This window comes from Dromiciops gliroides, chromosome 1 (genome assembly GCF_019393635.1).
Source record: "Dromiciops gliroides isolate mDroGli1 chromosome 1, mDroGli1.pri, whole genome shotgun sequence".
In the NCBI taxonomy this organism is placed as follows: Eukaryota; Metazoa; Chordata; class Mammalia; order Microbiotheria; family Microbiotheriidae; genus Dromiciops; species Dromiciops gliroides.
This window is the reverse complement of record NC_057861.1, coordinates 561,382,390-561,406,612: the sequence shown is the minus strand read 5'-3', so window position 1 is coordinate 561,406,612 and position 24,223 is coordinate 561,382,390. Positions and strand designations below refer to the sequence as shown.

Below are 24,223 nucleotides of genomic sequence, written 5' to 3'. Positions count from 1 at the left end.
CAAAACCCAGCCTCAGACACAAGACAGTTGCCCACTCTATGACCCCAGGTATGTCCCCCAGCTCCAATTTTTTATGGTTCTCTAGGGTCTTGTATTTAAAAGTCAAATTTGCCATTCAGTTCAGGTCTTTTCATCACAAATATCTGAAAGTCTTCTTTTTCATTAAAGTCCCATTTTTTCCACTGAAAGATTATGCTGAGTTTTGCTAGGTAGGTGATTCTTGGTTGTAATCCCATTTCCTTTGCCCTCTGTAATATCATATTCCTTGCCCTCTAGTCCTTTAATGTAGAAGCTGTTGGATCTTGTGGTATCTTGACTGGGGCTCCACAGTACTTGAATTCTTTGTTTTTGGCAAATTGCAATATTACCTCCTTGACCTGAGAGCTCTGGAATTTGGCTATAATATTCCTAGGAGTTTTCCTTTTGGAATCTCTTTCTGGAGGTGATTGGTGGATTCTTTCAATTTCTATTTTAGCTCCTTCTTCTAGAATTTCAGGGCAATTTTCCCTGAGAATATCTTGGAAGATGATGTCTAAGCTCTTTCCTTAATCGTGGTTTTCAGGTAGACCAATAATTTTCAAATTATCTCTCCTGGACCTATTTTCCAGGTCAGCAGTTTTTCCCAGAAGGTACTTTACATTGCCCTCTATTTTTTTATTCATTTGGATTTGCTTTATTTTTTCTTGGTTTCTCATAAAGTCACCGGCTTCCATCTGTTCAATCCTCATTCTTAGGCAATTATTTTCATTAGAGAGCTTTTGTACCTCCTTTTCCATTTGGCCAATTTGACTTTTCAAGCTGTTGACTTTTTTCTCATGTCTTTCCTGCATCACCCTCATTTCTCTTTCCATTTTTTCCTCTACCTCTCTAACTTTATCTTCAAAGTCCTTTTTGAGCCCCTCTATGGCCTGAGACCAATTCATATTTTTCTTGGAAGCTTTAGATATAGGGGCCCTGATGTTGACATCTTCCTCTGAGGGTGCACCTCGGTCTTCCTTGTTACTGAAGAAACTTTCTATGGTCCTCACCTTTCTCTGTCTGCTCATCTTGCTTTTCTTTTACTTGACTTTTAGCTCCTTAAAGTGGGGGACTGTTTCCAAGCTGCAGTATTCTAAGCTTAAAAAGTCCCAGGTGGTATGATTTAAGGAAGATCAGGTTCTTCACTCGCCTGGCCTGTTTCCTGGTCCATGGATGACCCCAGACCAACTTGCTAATCAACCAGCTTTGTGTGTTGTAGTTGTTAGCTCAGATGAGTCTGTGTGCACCCCCTGCCCCCCACCTGGGCCTACCTCCTGGTTCTCAGCAGGGGTGAAAAATCCAAGTTCTGCCTCAGGACCAGCATAGACCCCTGTAGTCTCCCCTCTACCCAGGGCTTAGCCCTCTCACCAGACTGTGAGCTTAGTTCCAGATGACACTGGCACTTCAGCTGATTCAGAGGCTCTGGGGGTCTGCTTCTCTGGTGAGGCCTTCCTAGGACTGGATCTGTATGGAAGGTTTAGGTTGGCAAGCTCCAAATAGATCATTCCTTCTACTGTACCAGGCTGTTAATGTAATTTTTTATTTTAAAAAATATTTATTTACTTAATACTTTATTTTCCCCAAGTACACATCAGAATAATTTTAACAAGCATTTCTTTCATTTATTTATTTAGAATTTTGAGTTCCAAATTCTATCCCTCTCTCATTCCCTCCCACCCTACCCTCCCCCCTCCCTGACGTGGTGAGCAATCAGATATAGGTTATTTATACATGTGCAATTATGTAAAACATAACCATAAACATTCATTTCTGTTGTTTGTGGTTCATTTGTTTTTGCAGGGCAATGAGGGTTAAGTGACTTGCCCAAGGTCACACAGCTAGTAAGTGTCAAGTCCCTGAGGCCACATTTGAACTCAGATCCTCCTGAATCCAGGGCCAGTGCTTTATCAACTGCACCACCTAGCTGCCCCCTACATTCATTTCTTAAAACTTTGAGTTCAAAATTCTTTCCCTCCATCCTTGCCCTTCCTGGCATTGAGAAGACAAGTAATTTGATATAGTTTGTTCTTCCCCTCTTCAGTCCATCCTGTACTAAGCTGTCAAAGTGATCTGCCTAAAGTACAGGTCTGACCACGCACACCTCCCTACTCACTAAACTCCAGTGCTTCCAGGATTAAATATAAATCCTGTTTTGTGTTGAAAGCTTTTCATAACCGGGTTTTCCCCTAACCAACTTTCTACTCTTCTTATATTTTGTAGCAGCAGCACTGCTCTGCCCCCACCCCCCACATACCCACATATTTTTTGATCTGCTGACACTGTTCTCCTTGCTGTACCTTGTACAGGACACTTCATCTACCAACTCCTGGCATTTTCACTGGTTGTCCCCCATATGCTGGAATACTTTCTCTTCATCTCTACTTCTTGGCTTTCTTGGCTTCTTGAAAGACTTTCCTGATTCTCCTTAACTCTTTTTTTTTTTTTTGGGTGACGGAATTGGGGTTAAGTGACTTTACCAGGGTCACACAGTTAGTAAGTGTTAAGTGTCTGAGGCTGGATTTGAACTCAGGTCCTCTTGACTCCAGGGCCAGTGCTCTATCCACTGCACCACTTAGTTGCCCCAATTCTCCTTAATTCTAATGCCTTCTCTTTGCTGATTACTTCCAATGTATCCTGTCTATAATTTGTGTGTGCACACTTGTTTACATATTATCTTCATAGTTAGACTCTGAGCTCCTTGAGCACAGAATCTATCTTTTACCTTTCTTTGTATCCTCAGCACTTAGCCCAGTGCCTGGTAAATAGTAGGCATTTCATAAATATTTACTGACTGTTCATTTTACATTCCAAATTGGAAATCCCAAAGATATCTCAAACAGAACATGTCAAAGATAGAATTCATTTTATTTTCCCCCAAATAGCCTCTCTACAGAAATTTCCAGTCTCTGCGGAACATGCTTCCAGGCTCTTAGGAATTATGCTCACTTCTCATTCTCTTTCATTATGCAGAGCCAAACCTTGCTCTCACTAGGTTTTTTTTTGTTTGTTTTGTTTTGTTTTTCCCCATGGATGTTTATTTAGAATTTTTATTTTCCCAAATTACATGTAAAAACAAATTTTGACATCAATGTTTTAAAATTTCATGTTCCAAATTCTCTTTCTCTCTCCCTCCCCACCCCCACCAAAAACTCAAGCAATTCAAGTTTATACATGAGTAGTCATGCAAAACATTTCTACATTCTCCACATTGTGAAAGAAAACAGAAAAAAACAAAACTTCAGATAAAGGAACTAACAAAAAATTATGCTTCAATCTATATTCAGATACCATCAGTTCTTTCTCTGTAAATAGGTTGTATTTTTCATAAGTCCTTCAGAGTTGTCTTGGATCATTGCATTGCTGAAAATAACCAAGTCAATGGGGGGGGGGGTGGCAGGTCAATGAGGGTTAAGTGACTTGCCCAAGGTCACACAGCTACTGTCAAGTGTCTGATGCCAGATTTGAACTCAGGTCCTCCTGAATCCAGGGCCAGTGCTTTATCCATTGTGCCACCTAGCTGCCTCCGGCTGTCACTAGTGTTACCAGTGTTTTGCATCTATTTAGCTTCCATAGTTGATGCTATAGTTGTGGAGTAGAAAATAGTGATCTTAGAAGCAAGGAGTTCAAATCTTGCCTCGGACACTAGCTGTGTGATCCTGTATAACTCACTTAACCTCTCTCAGCCTCAGTTTTCTCATCTATATAATAGGATTAAAGATAATCTGTAGCCCTTACCTGACTGGGTTGTTGTGAAAATTAAATTAGATAATGTATATAAAGTATAAGCCTTAAAGCACATAAAATATGAACTCCTTGAAGTCACATGACAGATTAATTTTTGTCTTTGTATTCAGTGGATGGCACCTAGTTGGCACTTAATAAATGCTTTTACAATGATCAAGTGTTCTACAATAACTAAGTTCAGTCAGTTGACAGCATGTTGTTCCTTTGCTTCTTATTTATTTGGCTGAGGACCACCCTTGTGTTGAAAATCTTTTTCTAGTCTCTCAATCTCCCAACCCCTCTCTTCCCTTCTCTTATTGTTGTCATTTCATCTGACATATTCTTTAGTTTGGAGATAGTAATTAGGTGTTTAGCACTCCACCTTCTTCCCTTCTAGTTCCAAATGCTAGCCAGTGAAATAACAGTAAACAAAGTGCCAGTGTCAAAAGCAGCTTTAATTAAGCAGAATAAGCAATAATGTCATCAAGAACCTGAAAGCAAGATTTACTGTGGATAAACTGAAACGCCAATAACCTGCCTAGGCATAAAAATGGAAAGCCAATTTTATAATCGATTCAGTCTGAAACTCTAGGGCACTTTCTGCTCCTCTCAAAAGTGGCTGACAGTGATTTACACTTTAGGTTTTCTTTTTACTACATTCCTTGAATGCATTTTGCCTGGATAGCAACCATAACCAATCTTTCAATCAATCTACCAATCACTATTTGACCAATAAAATGAATATTTATCTTAAAACAAAGAGAGAATTTAAAAAGATGCTCAGTGAAAAATAGAATATAATGAACATCTGCCCAGATGTAATTTCTCCAATCCTTCTTATGTGTCTTACTTCACAGTACAAAATAAATTTCCTTATAGAAGATGTTTATTTATGAGACTGTAACCAAAATGAATAAGTAATAAAGATGGTTAAAGATTTTATCTTTCTATTTTTTCCTCTCATTTGCAATATGCATTTTGATATCTTGCCAGCAATTTCATAGTCTTTTTGTATGACTACTTTTGTGAGTTTGACTTTGAAGCCTTCAACATGATCTTATCAGAAAGAGAGATATTCTACCTCTTTGGTTGAGACATGCATTTTGCTAACTATTCTTTGACTGGAAAGGTTCACTACTGAAGTCATCTTTCAGGGAACTGTACTTTCAAAAGCTACTTGACATATATGTTTGTATGTGTTTCAAATTGTGTTCTATGAATGTAATAGAATATTACCCTTCCATAAGAAATGATTAATATGAAGAATTCAAAGAAACATAGAAAGTTATATATGAAGTAAGCAGAACAATGAAAATATCCTACATAATAATAAAAATGGAATTAGAAGACCCCCCCAAAAAAAAACCCTAAAACTGAGTGTTGTGTAATTAAAAATGAACAAGTTTGGTCTTGGGAACAAGTTCAAAAAATGTAATTGTCTTTCTATATTGCAGAGATGGGTGATTATGAGTGGGATGCTGAACATAATATTAATCATATTTGATATGTTAGTTTTCTCTTATTGTGTCTTTTATTGTCTGTTATAAGGATTAGGGAGTAAAAAAAAGTTTATATTTGTTAATTAAGATAATGTAAAAACAAAAGCTACCAATACAAATTGTGACAAAGAGAAAGAGAAAGAGAAAGGGAAGTGAATATGCATTTGTATAGTGTTTACTCTATACCAAACACAGTACTAAGCATTTTACAAATATCATCTCATTTGATTGAGGAAAGGAACTGAACCTGTGACTTCATTCTTACTATGAAGAAAATCCCTTTTGTAATACAATTTGGTATCTTCTTTACAAATTATGATCTGAGAGAGCTGCCTAAAACACCAAGGTATTAAGTGATTTGCCCAGAATCACACAGCTAGTGTGTCAAGCGCAGAATTTTAATGTCTTCCTGATTTCAACAGAGGTTTTCCATCATGCTGTGTCCCCTGTGTTGGTATTTAGAGGTTTAACCTATGAATTGGTCATTTGAACTGGCTAAAATTTTTAAAAGGTGCCATGGCATTGTTAATTGTCAAAAATAAGTGGTATTTCTGAGAAATATCATAAAATAATAATAAAATGACATGCATTTAGATAATACTGTAGTATGAGATATTTTGCCTGACTTACAATGTAGTTCAGGAGAAAGAGCAATAAAATAGTTATTTAGGAGAACTGGATTCCAGTTTGAGCTTGGCCACTAACCAGTTGTGTGATTTGGAGCAAGTCTTTTAATCTCTCAGGCTCAGGTTCCTTACCTATACAATGAGTATCATAATATCTATCCAATCTGCCTTTGTCAGGCTCAAATGAACGAATAATGTAAAAGTACTCCAAAAGAAACATAACACATACGTATATAATATTTAAATCATTAGAGAAAACAAAAATTCAACAACTCCTAAAACATTTCCTCAGCTTCCACAAATAAAATAGGAACAAAAATGAATCAACATTCTTTTCAACTTGCTCAGGGATTAAATTATCATATGCCCTAGGCCAGTAAGACTATATTAAAGTAAGCCTAGTCATCAGTAGGAGGTTTGTGACAAGGGCTCGATCTGAAAAACAAACACCAACACCCCACCACCCCAAAAAAAGGAAGAAGAAAAATTAAGTTTTATTATTGATGAAACCAAATTCACTGAAGAATTCATTAAGATAACACTTCATTGTATTTTTGGAGCAAAAATAGAATGACTACATATTTAGTGTTTATGAAGTTTATATTCTCAAATCACTAGCTTTCCAATTTTATTTTAAAATGGATCAGTCATCTTCAAAGTAAAAACTCCTCTTGGTTTTTTTCCCCTACGCCTAAAGGGAAACTTTAGGAAATAAGTAAGAAAATGAACATATTAACTAACAATTCTTAATGGAGCAGATAATTAATATTTTAGACAGCTCTGTGGTCGATGTTTTTTACAAATGCTTTTCGACAATCCTCTGTCCCTCAGAAAAATTCTTCCATGAATGTCTTTCAAGCAACATGATTAGAGAATAGCAAAGAATATACTAGATGTGAGTCACAAACAGGTTCCAACTTTATTTCAGGATCCTAAATGTCCAACCAAACATTGCAGTCTTAAGAGTACTAGTCTGATCTTTACCAAAGATGAGGAAGATCTTTTTTTTTTTTTAGTGAGGCAATTGGGATTAAGTGACTTGCCCAGGGTCACACAGCTAGTAAGTGTTAAGTGTCTGAGGCCGGATTTGAACTCAGGTACTCCTGACTCCAGGGCCAATGCTCTATCCACTGCGCCACCTAGCTACCCCATATGAAGAAGATCTTAAAGGGAAGGAAGAGAAAGCAAGGACAGGAAGGAGAAGAAAAATGTTGTTCTGAGTCTATGCTACTTCTTGCAGAACCTAAATTATTATCATGCCAGAACTGATTAGATCTTGTGATTCACCCCTATAAAAATAAAAAAAACCCAGCCTTATCTACTGGCAAAGCACCTAAAGCCATAATTATGTTGGGGTGACCTCAGCTTTGTCCCAGGGTGATGAATTAAGACATTACCAAACTTTGAAGCCACTGACAGTATTTCTAGTCCTTCAGCAATGTATAAAACAGTTTAGCATCTAATTAGCAAAAATAATTAGTTAATATAAGAAGCTACTAAATGTTGGGCTGGGGATCAGTGATTCTCAGACTCCATAAGGTCCCTCCCTAATCCCTCACCCCTTTTGATTGAACACACACTTTGTGTTGCTTGTTTCCTGTTTACTTTGCTTTTAGGTTGAACCATGACTGAAAATCTGTATGACCTGTGGCCCTTCAGGGTGTTGTGAGTATATTTGTTTTCTTCTTTTCCAGTGTCTTATTCTTAACCCCAATTGCCTCACTAAGAAAACAAACAAACAAAAAACCCTATCTCTACATGTAATTAGAAATTACTTATGATTTTTTAAAAACAACTACTTCATTCTTTCATTTCCTTCCTCTGACTGGTCAGTTCTTCTAGTAATCTCCATTTTAAGGAAAGTAGAGGGGCAGCTAGGTGGCACAGTGGATAGAGCACCAGCCCTGGAGTCAGGAGGACCTGAGTTCAAATCTAACCTCAGACACTTAACACTTACTAGCTGTGTGACCTTGGGCAAGTCACTTAACCCCAATTGCCTCACCAAAAAAGAATGTTAAAAATTGTCCTTACATGTAATTGGAAAAAATAAGAGATTATTAAGGAACGTAGAAAGACCAGTCATGTTCCTTCCTTTGTTCCTTTCTGTCTGTATTCTTGACTCTCTAGGCTCCTTTCTCCACTGTGACCCTGTGCAGGTTCTTTCTTTCTCCTTCCTCACCCCATTTTTTAGCGCTTTTAAAAAATGTATTGCCTTCCACCACCACCACTACTACTTCCTTCCTAAGAATATAAACTCCTTTGAAGACAGGGACTGTCTTCATTTTTCTTTGTATTTATATTCCCAGCTTGGCACAGTGCCTAACATAGAGTAACCATTTAGTAAAGGATTGTCGATTGGCTCACACAATGGTTCAAAAGAAGCAGAGAAAAGAGCTGACCCTCAGCAAAATCCTGCATAGATGATTGTCCTATATATCACACAATTTGCTTTAGCTGACCTTATTCCCTTCAAAAAGCATCTATCCCCACTAAGATTTAAGAGCAGCTATTTAGCTGTAACTGTATGCCTAAGGAGAGGTTGGTTGTTGTTTTTTTTAACTCCAAATGGCAGCCCCTATCAACAAACAGCATTTATAAAGTTCCAATGAGATCTGTCAAAACCACTCAGCAACACTGACTGCTTATTAATAAAATTTTTTCTTAGTAGAGAAGAGGCCTGCTCAACAAGGAAATGTGAGATACCATTGAAAAACACAGAACACTGTTTAAAGGATATGCTTTCATGGAAGGACTCCAGATAATGGAGCAACTGATTCAACAAATGTTTTTTTTAGCACCAACTATTTGCAAATCATTGGATCCAGTACTAGGATGGGGAAAGATGAGTAAGGCATGGTACCTATTCTCATGGAACTTACAAGCCTAGTAAAGGGAATACATAATAAATAGCACATAGGCAAAATGTGAACATGCAAAATGAAATAACAATGCAAGTTGAAAAACTGCAGAGAGTACTAGAGTGGAGACCAGAGAGATGATTGGTAGTTGATGAGGAGGAGGATGATAGCAGTTTTATAATGCTTTCTAAACTACTTTACGAACATTATATTATTTGATTCTCACAGCAACTCTGAGAGCTAGGTCCTATTATTAGTTACATTTTTATAGATGATAAAACAGAGGCAAATATAGAAGAAGTGACTGGACAGTTAGTGTCTGAGGCAAGATTTGAACTTGGGTCTTCCTGACTCTAAGTTTAGTGTACTATCTGTTACAACACAGAGCTGACTCAAAAAGAAAACTTCATGAAGGGAATTTATTCTGAGACTTAGAAGATGGTTAAGAATTAGACAGATGGAGGCGGGGCGGGGCAGCTAGGTGGCGTGGTGGATAGAGCACCAGCCCTGGATTCTGGAGGACCTGAGTTCAAATCCAGCCTCAGACCCTTGACATTTACTAGCTGTGTGACCCTGGGCAAGTCACTTAACCCCAATTGCCTCACCAAAAAAAATTAATTAGACAGATGGAAGGATGATGAACTTGATAAGATCTAGTTTCTAAAACAAAGCAATACATGCTTGTCTTTCCTGACCAAGACATTGTTAATCAACTCCTCTTCTGTTTTTCAGATTGAATTGGATAATCTAAGAAATTATATTGGTGGGTTATACTACTCAAACCTATGGACATTTTGACCTGGGTGTCCCATAAGCTTTGTTTCTTTTCCTTAAAACCCATCCCTCTTACAGATGTCTTTGTTTTAGTCAAGGGTACCACCATCTTTTCAGTTGTCCAAATCTGTAAGCTAGGTATTATCCTTTACTAATAGCTAATATCTAATAACTAGCACTTATATAATATTTTAAGGTTTGCAATACACTTAACAAAGATTAATTGCCACAGGTCACACAGCTAGTAAGTGTCTGAGGACAGATTTGAAATCAGATCTTCCTAACACCAGAATCAGCATTCTATTCACTACACCACCTAGCTCTTCTTCACCCCACACATCTATTCAAATCTCATCCTTTTTACCTCCATAACATCTTTCATATTCATTCCTATATCTCTACTACAGGGGTTCTTAACGTGGGGTCCATGAACTTTTAAAAAATATATTTTGATAACTACATTTCAATATAATTGATTTGTTTTTTTAACCCCTTGTATTTTATTTTATTAATTTAAAAACATCATTCTGAGAAGGGGCCTATATTTTTCCCTGGACTGCCCAAAGGGATCCAAATGGGGACTCATTTTTAGTTACTCAAAAGTTAGTTCTTCAAAATGAGTGCCCCGAAGGCCAAAAATTCAGTGCTCTATTGACAGCACTGACACTAAGGGGTGGAGGAAGGAGAAATGGATAAGACAGCAAATTTTTCTTATGAAAGCCCATGCTTGTGTGGGCAAGCTAGGATCTGCAGGCAAAAACTGGTTAAATGTGCATTCCATTATCTTCCAAGGTGTCTGAATTTGCAATCTTCTGCTTTGCAATAGCACACAGACTCCTCTAACTGTTACCTTGGCATACCTAGTATACAGAGAGCACAAAGATGTCATGAGTCTCTGACCTACTGAGAATGGAACGTGAGGCCTGTCTAGTCACAATGTATCAGAGTTTTCTGGTTCATCTGTTTTGACCTCCATTTTCAGTGCCATGTATAGCAGAAGAATCCACAATGGAGACAAGCCCAATCCTGTTCTATGCCAGATGCTACACAGCCAGCATCAAAGAATCACAAAAAATTTAGGAGCTGGAAAGCATCTTAGAAATCTTTTAATCCAATATCTCCATTTCACAGATGAGGGAACTGAGACCCAAAGAGGTGAAGTGACTTACCCAAAGCCCCATAGCTAATTATTATGAGAGTCAGGACTACAATCAAGACTTTCTAATACTTAGCCAACCCTAGACTATCTCCCTTTTTCTATGTTGAAGGGGAAAAAAACACAATTCTGTCTGGAATCAAGAAATGCAAGAAAATTCCAAAATAGACTGCCAATAAGCAAAAATTATTAAGAAAGACAAAAGGAAAAACTTTTTAAAATAAGAGAAAAAGAAGGCCATACTGCTATTCATTACTGATCAGTTTTTGAATGACATTGCCCAGAGACAATGCATACTTGACAGTTACCTCTCAATTCTCTAAAATCAGATCAAGAATAAAACCATGATAATGATATAATGGTCAAATATCCTCAAAAGACACCCTGACATCTCTAAACATGGGCAAGATACCAATAGCTATGGAATGTTTTTCTTTCTTTCTTTCTTTCTTTCTTTCTTTCTTTCTTTCTTTCTTTCTTTCTTTTTTTTTTTTTTTGGTGAGGCAATTGGGGTTAAGTGACTTGCCTAGGATCACACAGCTAGTAAGTGATAAGTGTCTGAGTCCGGATTTGAACTCAGTTCCTCCTGAATCCAGGGCCAGTGCTCTATCCACTGTGCCACCTAGATGCCCCATGGAATGTTTTTCTAAGAAAATAGTCCCCATGTGGTAGACTTCAAACATTCTTCCCAGAAATGTTTAACAGAGATTCTTCCAAAAAGACATATGTAAATACATGTGTTAATCTTTTAATATCCAGCTTTTGGCTTCCCAAAATTATGCTGACAGAATCTAAACATCAGCTATATTAGTTCTCTCTTTAAGATAATTGGAGAGATGGCACTTGACCACTTCTGGCATTTTGCCATTTCCAAATTCAATTAAATAAACATAATAGGTACAAGAAGTTCTATTTGAGGTTCTGTGCTCATGACCAAGATAAAGACTGGATTGATGTTTCCATTTGGGATAGATAATATCTGTCTTTTTGGAAAGGGAAGAGTTCCTATTTTTGAATTACTTTCTTTTTTAATATATTTTACATATACTTGTTTCTGTATATATCATCTCTCCCAAAAGAATGGGAGCTCCTTTAGAGCTAGGACTATTTCATGTTTGTTTTTGTATTCCAAGTACCAGTCTGAATGCCTGGTATACAGCAGTCACTTAATAAATGATCTATGACTGACTGACAACTCCAGAGTTAATATCACCATCATTGCTACTTTCCTCCCATTGTCACAGGTTATGTCATCAGCTAATGTTGGCAGAAGACAGAGAAAACAGGACTGTATTTTGTTTCTTCCTCTACTATCAAGAAGCTTGATCTTCAAACTGGAACTTATCAAACAACTGTAGCCAAAGATAGATGAGAAGATAGGAAGGGGGCAGCTAATTGCATTAAATGGGTACAAATCTCATGGTTCAGATCAGGGTACTGAAAGAAGTTATACATGTGATCCCAGAACCAATGTTACAAATGTCAGGTGCTGGAAGACAAACATCCTGATTGTTCAAAAGGGGTTTCTGGAAGCTGCAAACCAGTGCAGTGGACTTAATTTCTACACCATTTGACTAAATAGGTGATTTATGAACATTTAGTAGCAAATAAAAAAAAAAAGACTTGGAGTTTTCAGTTGACTGAAGATAAGCCAACAATGTGGCACTGCTACCAACAAAAGTATGGTAATACCAGGCTACATTAAGAGAAATAAGGTATCCAGATAAAGGGAAGTAATAGTTTCTTTATATTCTGTCTTGGTCAAAACACAATGGGATACCCTCTTCAGAAACTAGAGCACAACCAGAGTGGGAAAGATCAGAATGGTGAAGAGCCTAAAAGACATGTCATCTGAGGAATGGTTGAAGGAACTGGATATGTTTAACTTAGAAAACACAAGCCTTAATGGGGACACAATAACTATCTATCTGTTTGACCTTGGACAAGTCCATTCACTTCTTTTACACAAAATTCCCTACCTGTAAAATCAGGATAAAATACTTGTATTACATCTCTCACAATGTTGTCATTTTTCTAATTTCTTTAGTGGTATGTCCAATTAATTGATCTATGATTTTTCCCTTTTGTTGGTAATAATGTTTAGAGATAAATTGTACCCTAATGACTTGTGTAAGTCAGTCAACAAGAATTTATTAAGTGCTTACAATAAACTAGGCATCCCCAGGTTTTGATATACTATCTCATTGTTGTCGTTTTGTTTGATCAAATTATTTATGATTTCCATAATTTTTTCTTTGATCCACATAATTTTAGGCTTATATTATGTCTTCATTTAAGTTTGAATCCTCTTTTCTTCAAGACAATTTTATCATATCTTGATTGTATTGTGGTCAGGACAGGATGTGTTTAACATTTCAGTCTTTCTGCATTGCTTTATGAGGTTTTTCTGCCCTAACACGTGATCAAATTTTGGAAATGTTCCATATGTACCTAAGATATCTTTGGACTCCTTTTCAGTCCCATTTAATAATTAGCAAAATCTATCATAATGTCCTAATTTTCTACTCATCTTCATAATTTCTTTCTTGTTTCTTTTTTTCCATTTGAATAGAATTTTTTAAATTAGATTTGTCTAGATCTTAAAGGGGCCCACTGAGATAACTAATAATTATTATTTTACTATCTGTTTCTCCCTATAATTTGACTAGATTTTCCTTTAAGTACTTAGATGTTATCCCATATATGTGTATACACACAAACATACATAAAATTATAAATTTTTAACATTATTTCACTATCTAAGGGGCCTTTAAGAAAAAAATATAGTAGCCCTACTTATTTCTTTTGATGATATATATTTTTACTGTTGTCTGAGATTATGACTGAAAAACCCCAAATTTTAAAATTTAGTCTAAGGCATAATAAATTCTTCTCCAATCTCTCATTTAATTCTGCCTGGATCTTTATTTTCAAGTGTGTTTCCTATAAACAAAACTTTGGTTGAGTCTGCATTTTTCTATACTTCTCCAGTTTATGGGTGGGTTCATTCAGATTCTGTAAGGATTTGTGAAATAGGAAAGAAATAACTTGATTCAGAAAGGTTATAGACACACCTTTTATTGTGGAAGCCTCACATCCACATTATTATCACTGGCAATAATATAAAAATAGTAAGAAAACCACAAGATAAACACTAAGTAAATATGTATGCAACACAAGTTCTGGAGTCAGGAAAACCTCAACTTCAGACACTTAGGTACGTGTCCCTAAGCAAATCACTTAACCTCTCTGGATCTCAGTTTCTTAATCTGTAAAATGAGTGGGCTGAACAGAATATCCACTAAGGAGCTTTCCATCTCTAAATTTAGAATCCTATGATCTGTGTAAAGTTTTGAAAAGAAGCTTTGTATTTTGTATAACAAGTCTGGCATTGGAGGCTGCAATTAATTCCTTGCTTATAAAATTAACAACAGGCAGAAACATAAAGTGGAGGAAGACAGGACCTGGGTCCCAAGTCCAAAGGTGTCCTCATCTCTGTTGCAGCTCTATAATCCACCCAGAGAAGGTACAGTCTTCAATTTAATTCAATAAAAATATATTGCGCACCTACTATGTACCATGCACTGAGCTAATTTCTGTGGATACAAAAAGAGGCAAAAGATAGTCCTTGCCCTCAAAGAGCTTATAATCTAATGAGGGAGACAACATGCAAACAAATATATACAAAGCAAGCTATATACAAGAGAAATAGGAATTAAGACAAGGAAAACACTGGAATTAAGAGGTGTTAGGGAAGGCTTTCTGTAGAAGGTGGGGTTTCATTATCTGTGATATGTGTTTAATTGTCCTATTAAACTGTAAATTCCATGAAGATAAGGATATATACTTTACCTAAACTTTGTATCTCCCCTAAAGTTGAGAATATAGTGTTTTATATATAGTAGGTATTGCTATAATTAGACTAGACTACATAGTATATACATATATACTATATGTGTGTGTGTGTCTACACACACACAAACAAACACTACTGATGGGCAGCTAGGTAGCAGAGTGGATAGAGTACTGGGCCAGGAGTCAGGAAGACTCATTTTCCTGAGTTCAAATCTGGACCCCAACATTTACTAGCTCTGTGACTCTGGGCAAGTCACTTAAACGCTGTTTACCTCAGTTTCCTCATCTGTAAAATGAGCTGGGGAAGAAAATAGCAAACCACTCCAATATTTCTGCCAAGAAAACTCCAAATGGGGTCAAGAAGAATGATACACAACTTGAAACAACTGAACCACAACTTACCTACTATATTGTCTGAACTGAAATTTAATTGAGTTCAAATTTTTAGGCAGTACAGCTGAGACTTCACATTATCTACTGGCAAGAGTTATCGCAAAATATTTTTGCATAGTTAAAATAATTGAGCAGATACAGCTGGGTAAAAAACAGAATAATCCCAGGTGAAATTTATAGAGATGGAAAATTTATAAGGCAGAGGCATAACCGAATGCAGAGATCTGCAGGATCAACTGTCTTTCCTTTGGAATACAGTCCTTCCTCCTCCCCACCCCACACATGATAGAGTATGCACCTACAAATTCACTGAATTTCAGTAAAGTGGGAATTTTATTGACAATCTCCAGAATTGCCATCCTGCCTGTCAGAAATCTTTTCCCTTCAATTATGCAATTTCACCTTAGTCTTTGGGGCGACAACAATCTGATCATTGCTTATGTATTCTGGAAAGACAAAAGAGCATCACATTAGGAGAGTTCTGGCCTCAGAGTCAGAAAAAGATGGATTCAAACACCATCTCTGACATTTACTAGCTGTGAGACCCTGGACAAATCACTTATTTCCTGGAAGGCTTAGACAACTCTCAAAGATTATAAATTACAATTGGGGTGCAATGTACAATAGAAAGCTAATCTATTCCCTAACCAGGGTCTTTCATTCAAAAACCACTATAACCTTGTGCATAGAAAAATGACTTTTTGAAGGAAATCTCTGTTTTCCTTCTTTTTTCCAAATCAAAATCTTTTAGCTTGATTGAAGGGGATCACAGCATCACAGGTATAGAGCAGGAAGGGATACATTATAGGTCTTCTAATCCCATCCCTACATATTTGAAATGAGAAACCTGAGGTACTTAAGTGTTCTTTTCAACCTACAAGATGCTACACTACCACACATTTTCCCTCTAAAGAGGAAAATATAAACGACTGTTTTTCTAAACTCTGAATATGAAAATTAGATTGTGAATTATCAACTAAAAGTTAGTGATGAGGCAGTGGCAAACAGGGATATTAATGAAGGACAACAGAGAAGGAAACCCTAGGACTTCTTGGGCATTCTATCCTTTCTTTATGATGTAAGATAATATATGAGTTCCTGCCTGAGAATCTGATGTACCCTTTGAAGAAATTGGAAATTCTAGGGAAAATCAATCCTATCTTAAGGGGGAAATTATAGCCACCATGAAAGTGATGGAAGAGATCAGTATAAATTTTCTTATGGATATGAAATGTATGTAACACAGATGACAGACTGATAGCAGCAGCATGCTTGATGATTTTGCAATCTTTCTGCCCTCTCCCATAGTGACAGTTCTTCATGCTGCCCCAGGGGAAAAACTGGGAATGTCATGTTTCTAAACTGCAAAACCCATGAGACTTTCCCTTTCCCGAGAGGATGGAAAGAGAACACATTCTGCATCAAAACACACCACATAGCTTTAAGGTCAGTGGAGTCATGTTATTCCCATAAAAACGACACACAGCTATTCACCAACACAGATAAACACAAGTTCTATATAGCAAGAGATGCTAAAGCCACCAGAAAACCCTCCGGGTAGCCAAAATGATGATGTATCACCACTGCCCTAAAGGCTGTGTTGGCACACATCCCACAGGTAAGGACTAAAGCACAGAAACAACATCTCAATGGCTGGAATATGTGTGTCAGTCTGAAGAAAAAGGTGGCATTGTGAAAAGAGCCCAGCTTCCACTAGGCAGTAAGTACTTGTCAGGGTCAATAATATCTAAATACATTACAATATCAAATGCTCCTTTTTCTAAACTTAACCAACCATGTCCATAACTAAGATAAAGAAATTAAAAAGAAAATCGAGTGTGATAAAATTGATAAGAAAAGTATTGCTTTCCACTCTGGGCCTTCTTGGCTAAACTTGGCACACCTACCAATCTGAAACCTTCTAAACCACTTCTGGAAACACCAGGGCTCCCAAGGGAAGAAAATAGTCTGTTCTAAAGTGGCAGCTACAGCTAAATGCTATCATGAAGAACATCCAGGTCATAGGATCACAGTTTAAGAGCTGCAATGAAAAAAAAAAAAAGAGCTGAAACAAATCTTGGAGAATATCGAACACCTTTATTATACAGATAAGGAAACTGAGGCATAGAGAGGTTAAGTGATTTGCCCAGGGTCACAAAGTTAAGTAAGTACCCGAGGCAGGATTTGAACCCAAGTCTTCATAACTCCAAGTCTAGCATTTCATATACTACATTACCTAGAAAAAAAAACTCCTCACCTGACTCCTTCTCCCCAGGGTAGACATAACAATTTGAAGTCCCTTTTAATCACTGAATAGTAAGTAAAGTTGTAAGCAGCCCCAGAAAGTATCTCATCCAATGTAGTCACTCTAATTAAGCCTTAAGATTGGTGAAAAAAACATAAATATTCAATATCCCCACAATTCATTGAGGCAAATGTCACAGTTAAAATCCCATGTTCTATAGGAAACCTTTGCAAATCCCTCTTAACTCTAGTGCCTTGCACTACTGATGATTTCCAATTTACAACACATAAAGCTTATTTGCACATAGTTACTTTCATTTTGTCTCCTCCCTTAGATTGTGAGCTCTTCAAGAGCAGAGACTGTCTTTTACCTTTTTCTGTATCCCTAGCATTTAGCATATTGCTTGATACATAGGAATCACTTAATACATATTTACTGATAGACAGGCATGAGACGGGAACACAGGAAGAAGGCTTTCACATTCTGGTCATATCAAAAAGAAAGATAACCTAGTCTTTTTCAATCAAGCATTTATTTGATATTGACTATGTCGCAGACACTATGCTAGAGATATAAATATAAAAGGGTGATGGGTTTTGGTGTCAAGGACTACTGGGAGTAGATAATAATCTAATTATAATCACATAACTGCTAGTCTATAAGTATATAATTCTACTGGGAGTATATAATATATTGACAGATGAGCAAATATAAGTTATATGAAAAATAAATCACAGTGATGGGGTGTGGGGGAAGTCAATAAAGGCTTCTCCAGAAAGCTGGCATTTCAGCTGACTTTGAGGGAGTTAGTGGTTCAAAGAGGTAGAATTAAGGAGGGAAAACCATCTAGTCATGGGAGCTCGCCTTTGCAAGGACACAGGCAGAAGATGGAATACTATGTATGAAAAACAAGTAAACCGGCTTCACGGGAGTTTAGTGTGAGAGGGAAAGTAAAGTATCATCAGTCTGGAAAGATAGGCTGGAGCTACGCCATGAAGAGCTTAAAATACTAAACAAAACTTCTTGATCAGGGAAATGGCATGGCCAGACGTGTTTCAGGAATATCAATTTGGCAGCCCTGTAGAGGGCAAGAAATTGCATACAGATAGACCAGTTACTAAGCTACTATAATGACACAGATAAGAAGTCCTGAGGACCTGGACTAGGGTTATTGTGGGGTGATGAGTGAAGGGGAAAGATCTGAGAGAGGTTGACTGAGGAAGTAGAATTTATAAGACTTGTCAAAAGATTTGATATGGGCAGTGAGGGAAAATCAAGAGTGGAGAACAGTTTCCCAAGATGATTAAGAAAATAAAAAATAACCTATATGTTCTAAAATATTTATAGCAGCTCTTTTCTGTCAGCAAAAAAAATGGAAATTGCAGGGATGCACATCAATTGGGAACTGCTGAACAAATAGTGGTATGTGAATGTAATGGAATACTGTCATGCTATAAGAAATGATGAGCTCAATGATCTTAGAAAAAACATGGGAAGACTTGTATAAAGAGTGACATAATGAGGAGCAGAACCAAGAAAGTGTTGTATACAGTAACAACAATATTGTTTTAAGAACAACTTTGAGTGACTAAGTCATTTTGACTATTATGAATACCCAAATTAACCACAAAGGACAACATCCAGAGAAAGAATTGATAAATAGAAGTATGTATAGAATAGTTTTACATACATTTACGTATTTATATCTAATGGTAGTCATGGGGAGAGAAAAAAGAGGAGAAAAAGCTACATGATAATTTTATTATATTTTTAAAAAGAAATAGCAAGAGCATAACAGATATGCAGTTTCATGTACAAACATCTTTTTTCCTTTATTCTACAATGTTATCAAAACGCTTATTTTATTTCTTAAGTTCAGAATAAGATAAATAAAATGTTTAAAAAGTAGAGGATAACTACTAGGTTTTGAACATGGGTGACTGGAAAAATGGTTGAGCCTTCAACAAAAATAGGAAAGTTAGGTGGAGGGAAATGTTCAGAGAGAAAGATGTGTTCATTTTAGACATGTTTGAGAATGGAATATACAGGTAGATATGTCAGAGACATGGAATATACAGGTGGATATGTCAGAGACAGCTGATGATACAGAACTGGAAATCAAGTTGATAGAAGAGAGCAGGATACATAGATTTAGAAATCATCTGCATATAGATGATAGTTGAATCTATGACAATTAATGATATCAAGAAGAGAAAGTGTAGAGAGAGAAGAAGAGAGGGTTCATGAGGGATCACTTCGAGTACACTCACACATAAGGGGTTGGACATGGCTGATGATCTTGCAAAGGAGACTAAAAAAAAAGAAGAGATAAGAAGGAAGACCAAAAGTAGTTATAAACAGTTTGGCTTTGAAAGTTACATGTTGAATTTATTATATACTTAAAAAGAAAAAGCAAACTCCATATAATTAAGATAGGCATGTGTATCCTCTCCTGTTCTAAAATATAGGACATTTTGTTAATGTTTATTAAGTTCAGAATAAAAATAAGTGAATGAAAAAAAGAAAGAACTGAGGACTGGCTGGTAAAAGTAGAAAGAGAAAGAACCACAAGAGAGCAGTGTCAGGAAAAGTCAGAGAAAATAGAGTAATCAGAGGGAGAGGAGTGATCAACAGTGTTAAATCCCACATGCTTTGTACCTATAAAATACAATCCAATACAATCGGGTAGTCTGATTTGTTGTGATTTTCCTGTTCCCATCCTGGACTATAGCACCAAACATTTCAAAAGCTACTATGAAGGAAGCTCAGAAATTCAGAGGTAATGGAAGGCAAGTTAAGAAGGTGGCAACATTTCATTTAGAGAAAAACTACAGGACAACTTGCAGAAGGGACTACTTGAAAGTCACAAACTGACCCATGTTCTAAAAAAAAAAAAGTGTCATTTCTCTTCTTCCTGCCAACTTATTATCACCCTGTGATACTATGAAATCCTAAAGTTTGTGTCAGGAAATAGGGAGGTGGGAGATACGAAAGTAAATCCTCCAGGAGAGAATAGGAAAAAAAAAAGGGATAAAAATTCATGTTCAACCTTTGCTAAAAATACTGGACTTTTTTTGAACATCATTAGTTTCAGTCTCTGATAGATGGTAAATGGTTCATAAGCCTTCCAACAAAGTCCTCTATTTTCATTAGTAGTAATTAAAGAGATTAGCAAAAAATGTTGAGGGAGAGATTTAAAAAAGGTTAATAACACCTTCCCTTCTTATGTGAGAAGGTTCTCTAATCAATTTCAACACGCATTTATTATGTGGCCATACCCCAGGAACTGGGCTAAGTTCTGAGATACAAAATGAGAACATAAATTTTGTTGTTATTGTTTTTCAAAACCACCTTGGCTGATTTTTTTTTTTTAATTAAGGCAACTGGGGTTAAGTGGCTTGCCCAGGGTCACACAGTTGGTAAGTGTCTGAGGTTGGATTTTAACTCAGATCCTTATGACTCCTGGGCCCATGCTTTATCCACTGTACCACCCATCTACCCCCAGCTTGGCTGATTTTAAATTCAAAATGGCAAGATACTGAATTACAAAATTCCCCAGAGTTTCTCTTGCCTGCATTTTCTTTCCATTTACATATATTTCTCATTCACAAGGATATTGTGATTTCCCTAGTACAGAAAACTCCTGGATAAGGAAATTCTACCAATGCAGGTTGGCTTCTTCTCTGAAATGTACAGAGTTAATTGCCTAAATCTATGGTGTCATGATTATATATCAAGAGATCCCCACAGGCCACATACTGACTTAGGAAACCAAAAAACAAGGTTATCTATGTTAATAATGTATTTTTACTTATTTTCTTAATTTCCCAATTACGTATTAATTTGGTTGTTGCTGGGAATATTGTCAGAGTGGTAGTTTTATGGACTGTTGAAGGGCCTTGACTGTGACATCTCTGGTCTAGAGCACTGAGAGGTTAAATAATTTGCCCATGAACACAGGGCCAAACAGACCTTGAACCTGAGCCTTTCTGGTCCTATGCACATCTTCCTATCCACTTCCACCATGGTCTTTTGCTGAACCAATTAAACTTTTAAACTGCAGGACAGTTGTGATAGGGCTTATCTATGATGGTGATAATATTAGTGTCACTATGAAAAGGAAAGGAATTCAAAGGAAATAAAGAATGGAAATTCCTTTAAAGGTGCATATTTTCTTTGGTCATAGAAATCAGCTATGTGACCAGTCAGAGAGGCAAATCTCATTCATCTTATTCTGAAACGATAATTATTTTTCATTTTTCCATATAACAGGCAGCCAAAAATGTATGCCTATAGGCATGGACTCATGTGTACACACATACACGCATGCAAGCACGCACTCACGAATGCATTCACACACACACACCTCAGTTAATCAAGTCAGGAGAAAATGCTAGAAGCAATTAATTGCCATGGTCTTTACAATTGATGTGATTTATGGAAGAAAATGCAATTTCTTTGGGTATATTGCAGATGTTGCAGATGCTCAATTTATGGCTTGGGGTATATTGGTAACCCCATGAAACTACTCAATCATTCTTGTGCATTATTACTTCTATCAAGTCTATAGAGGTTAATGAGCCTGGATTCAGGAGTACCTGAGTTCAAATCCGGCCTCAGACATTTGACACTTACTAGCTGTGTCACCCTGGGCAAGTCACTTAACCCCCATTGCACCACAAAAAAAAAAAAATGAACAAGTCACCATAGATAAAATTTATTCACTTGTGCTCCATCTTGGGTTCTCAAAACATTCCTGAGGTTGAAGGAATGGAGTCTTGGACTAGGTACCAGACATGCCGTCCATCCATCCTAGGCTCTCTCAGGGAAAGCCCATCAATCAACACAGACTAGCCCAATACTGGAAAGTTGACCCCTAGCCAATAGAGAGGTGCTAGAAGACTATCAGAATATGAGACATCCAGAGTGAATGGAAATGTTAAAATAATAGGATCCTCAGGCTGTCTTCTCAGAGGTGGACATTCTGAAAGAAATCCCTAAAGACATGCCCACCTCAGGGAAGGTTCTCAAGGACTCTAATAATGTAGCCACATGTTTCCCAAACCCTGGAGGTTCACCTTTCTTTGTTCAGGTCGTTCTCTGAAAGTACCTGAAACTTCACTGAATGTCTACAATAGTGGACAAACCATTATTTACCACTATCACAGTCCACTCTTCCACATTACTTGGTCCTTACTTGAAAATGTTTTCTTTAATCCTTGCAACATATAATAACATTTTCATTAAAAAGCCTGATTGTAGGGGGCGGCTAGGTGGCGCAGTGGATAAAGCACCGGCCCTGGATTCAGGAGTACCTGAGTTCAAATCCGGCCTCAGAAACTTGACACTTACTAGCTGTGTGACCCTGGGCAAGTCACTTAACCCCCATTCACCCCCACACACACAAAAAAAAATCCTGATTGTAAAATACCAAAGAATTTTACATGGACCTATTTAATTTGGTCGGGAGGTATCACTGTAAGTAAGCTTTCTTTGTCTGTGTAATTGTTTATCTCAAAAAAACAATGTTTCAGACTTTATAGTATAATTTCTACTATGCATTAAAAATTTTTTTTCAAAAGCATTCTGCCAACAAGACGTTACTACTGTGATAAATCAGATTCAAAAAAAGTTTTTAAAAAACCTGATAAAAAGAAGAGGATCACAGAAGTTAAATTGTGGCCCTTATGTTAAAGTGTAGACATGCTGCAAATATGAACTCTTGCCACTCAATGACCTATTTTGGTATTTATTTTATACCAGTCACTGACTCACAATGTCTTTTTCTCGATATGGTACAATTAAGAGATAGATCACTGACAACTTAGAGAGAGCAGTTTCTGTTGAATGATAAAGTCAAGGCAGTTTACAGAATTAAGAAATTAGTGTTAGGAAAGGAAGTAAAAGCATCCATTTTGGGTGACTTAATAGTACAATGGATAGAGCACCAGCCCTGGAGTCAGGAGAACCTGAGTTCAAACATGGCCTCAGATGCTTACTAGCTGTGTGACCCTAGGCAAGTCACTTAACCCTGACTGCCTAAAAAGAAAAGTTAATCTAAAAAAAGGAGAGAGAGATGGGTCAATAGCTAATGGGAATAGGTGGACCAAATGAAAGATTTTTTAATATGGAAGAGACATGCGGTTGGGGGTGGGGGGTACAGCTAGGTGGCACAGTGGATAAAGCACCGGCCCTGGATTCAGGAGGACCTGAGTTCAAATCCAGCCTCAGACACTTGACACTTACTAGCTGTATGACCCTGAGCAAGTCACTTAACCCTCATTGCCCTGCAAAGATAGAGAGAGAGAGAGACGGGCATGTAGGTCGCCAGTAGATAGGGAGAGATTAAAGATAAATGAGAGTGGAGATGATAGAGGGGCAATTTGGTAGAGAAGAACGATAGAATTGGATCACTTGTGCATGTAAAGGAATTTGTCTTGATGAGAAAGGCCATTCTTCATGTGACATAGAGTGGGAAAAGATATATCTGCACAAGGAACCTGGGTGATGTGAAATGAGGAAAAGAGGAGAAGAAGCTCTTAGAGAATGGAGTCAATTTTTTCAGTGAAATATGAAGCAAAGTCCTCAGGTGAAAGAGTAGCAGGGGTAGGGGAAGAGGGGAAATTTTAGGATATTTAAAAAGGAATGAAAAAGTTTGGGAAAACTACTATGGCAACTAGGATTGTGAGTCAGCCAGGGAGACAAGGATTGCCTTGCTTAAGTGAGGACAGACTATGGAATATAAACCTGTAGTGGGTCCAGTCTCTTTCCTCTCATGATTTTATCCAGTTTTCTTCAACAGCATGTGAGCAGAGTGAAGGCAGTGAAGGGTGAGAATAATTCAAGGCCATGGCTTGACAGGGCAATATTGGCAATAGGATAAGAGGGCAACAGTGTGGGGTTTAGGGTTGCAAAACAGAGGAAGATGTAGAATGAGAACTACTGTGATCAGATAAAGGAATTTCAGAATTCATGAACAAGGAAGTGATGAACTAGTGGGTGATGGCAAGATCATTTCTACATGTAGCTAAGGAGGAAGAGCAGGTTATGAGAAATAAGTAAATTAAGGAACTAGG

The 24,223-nt window shown here is 37.1% G+C and overlaps 1 protein-coding gene across 2 annotated transcripts in view; it reads right to left on the bottom strand.

The window, feature by feature from the left end:
* MOB3B (MOB kinase activator 3B) overlaps positions 1-24,223 on the bottom strand; it is a 291,776-nt gene that overhangs the window by 140,590 nt on the left and 126,963 nt on the right. The gene's annotated exons all lie outside the window — the stretch shown is intronic.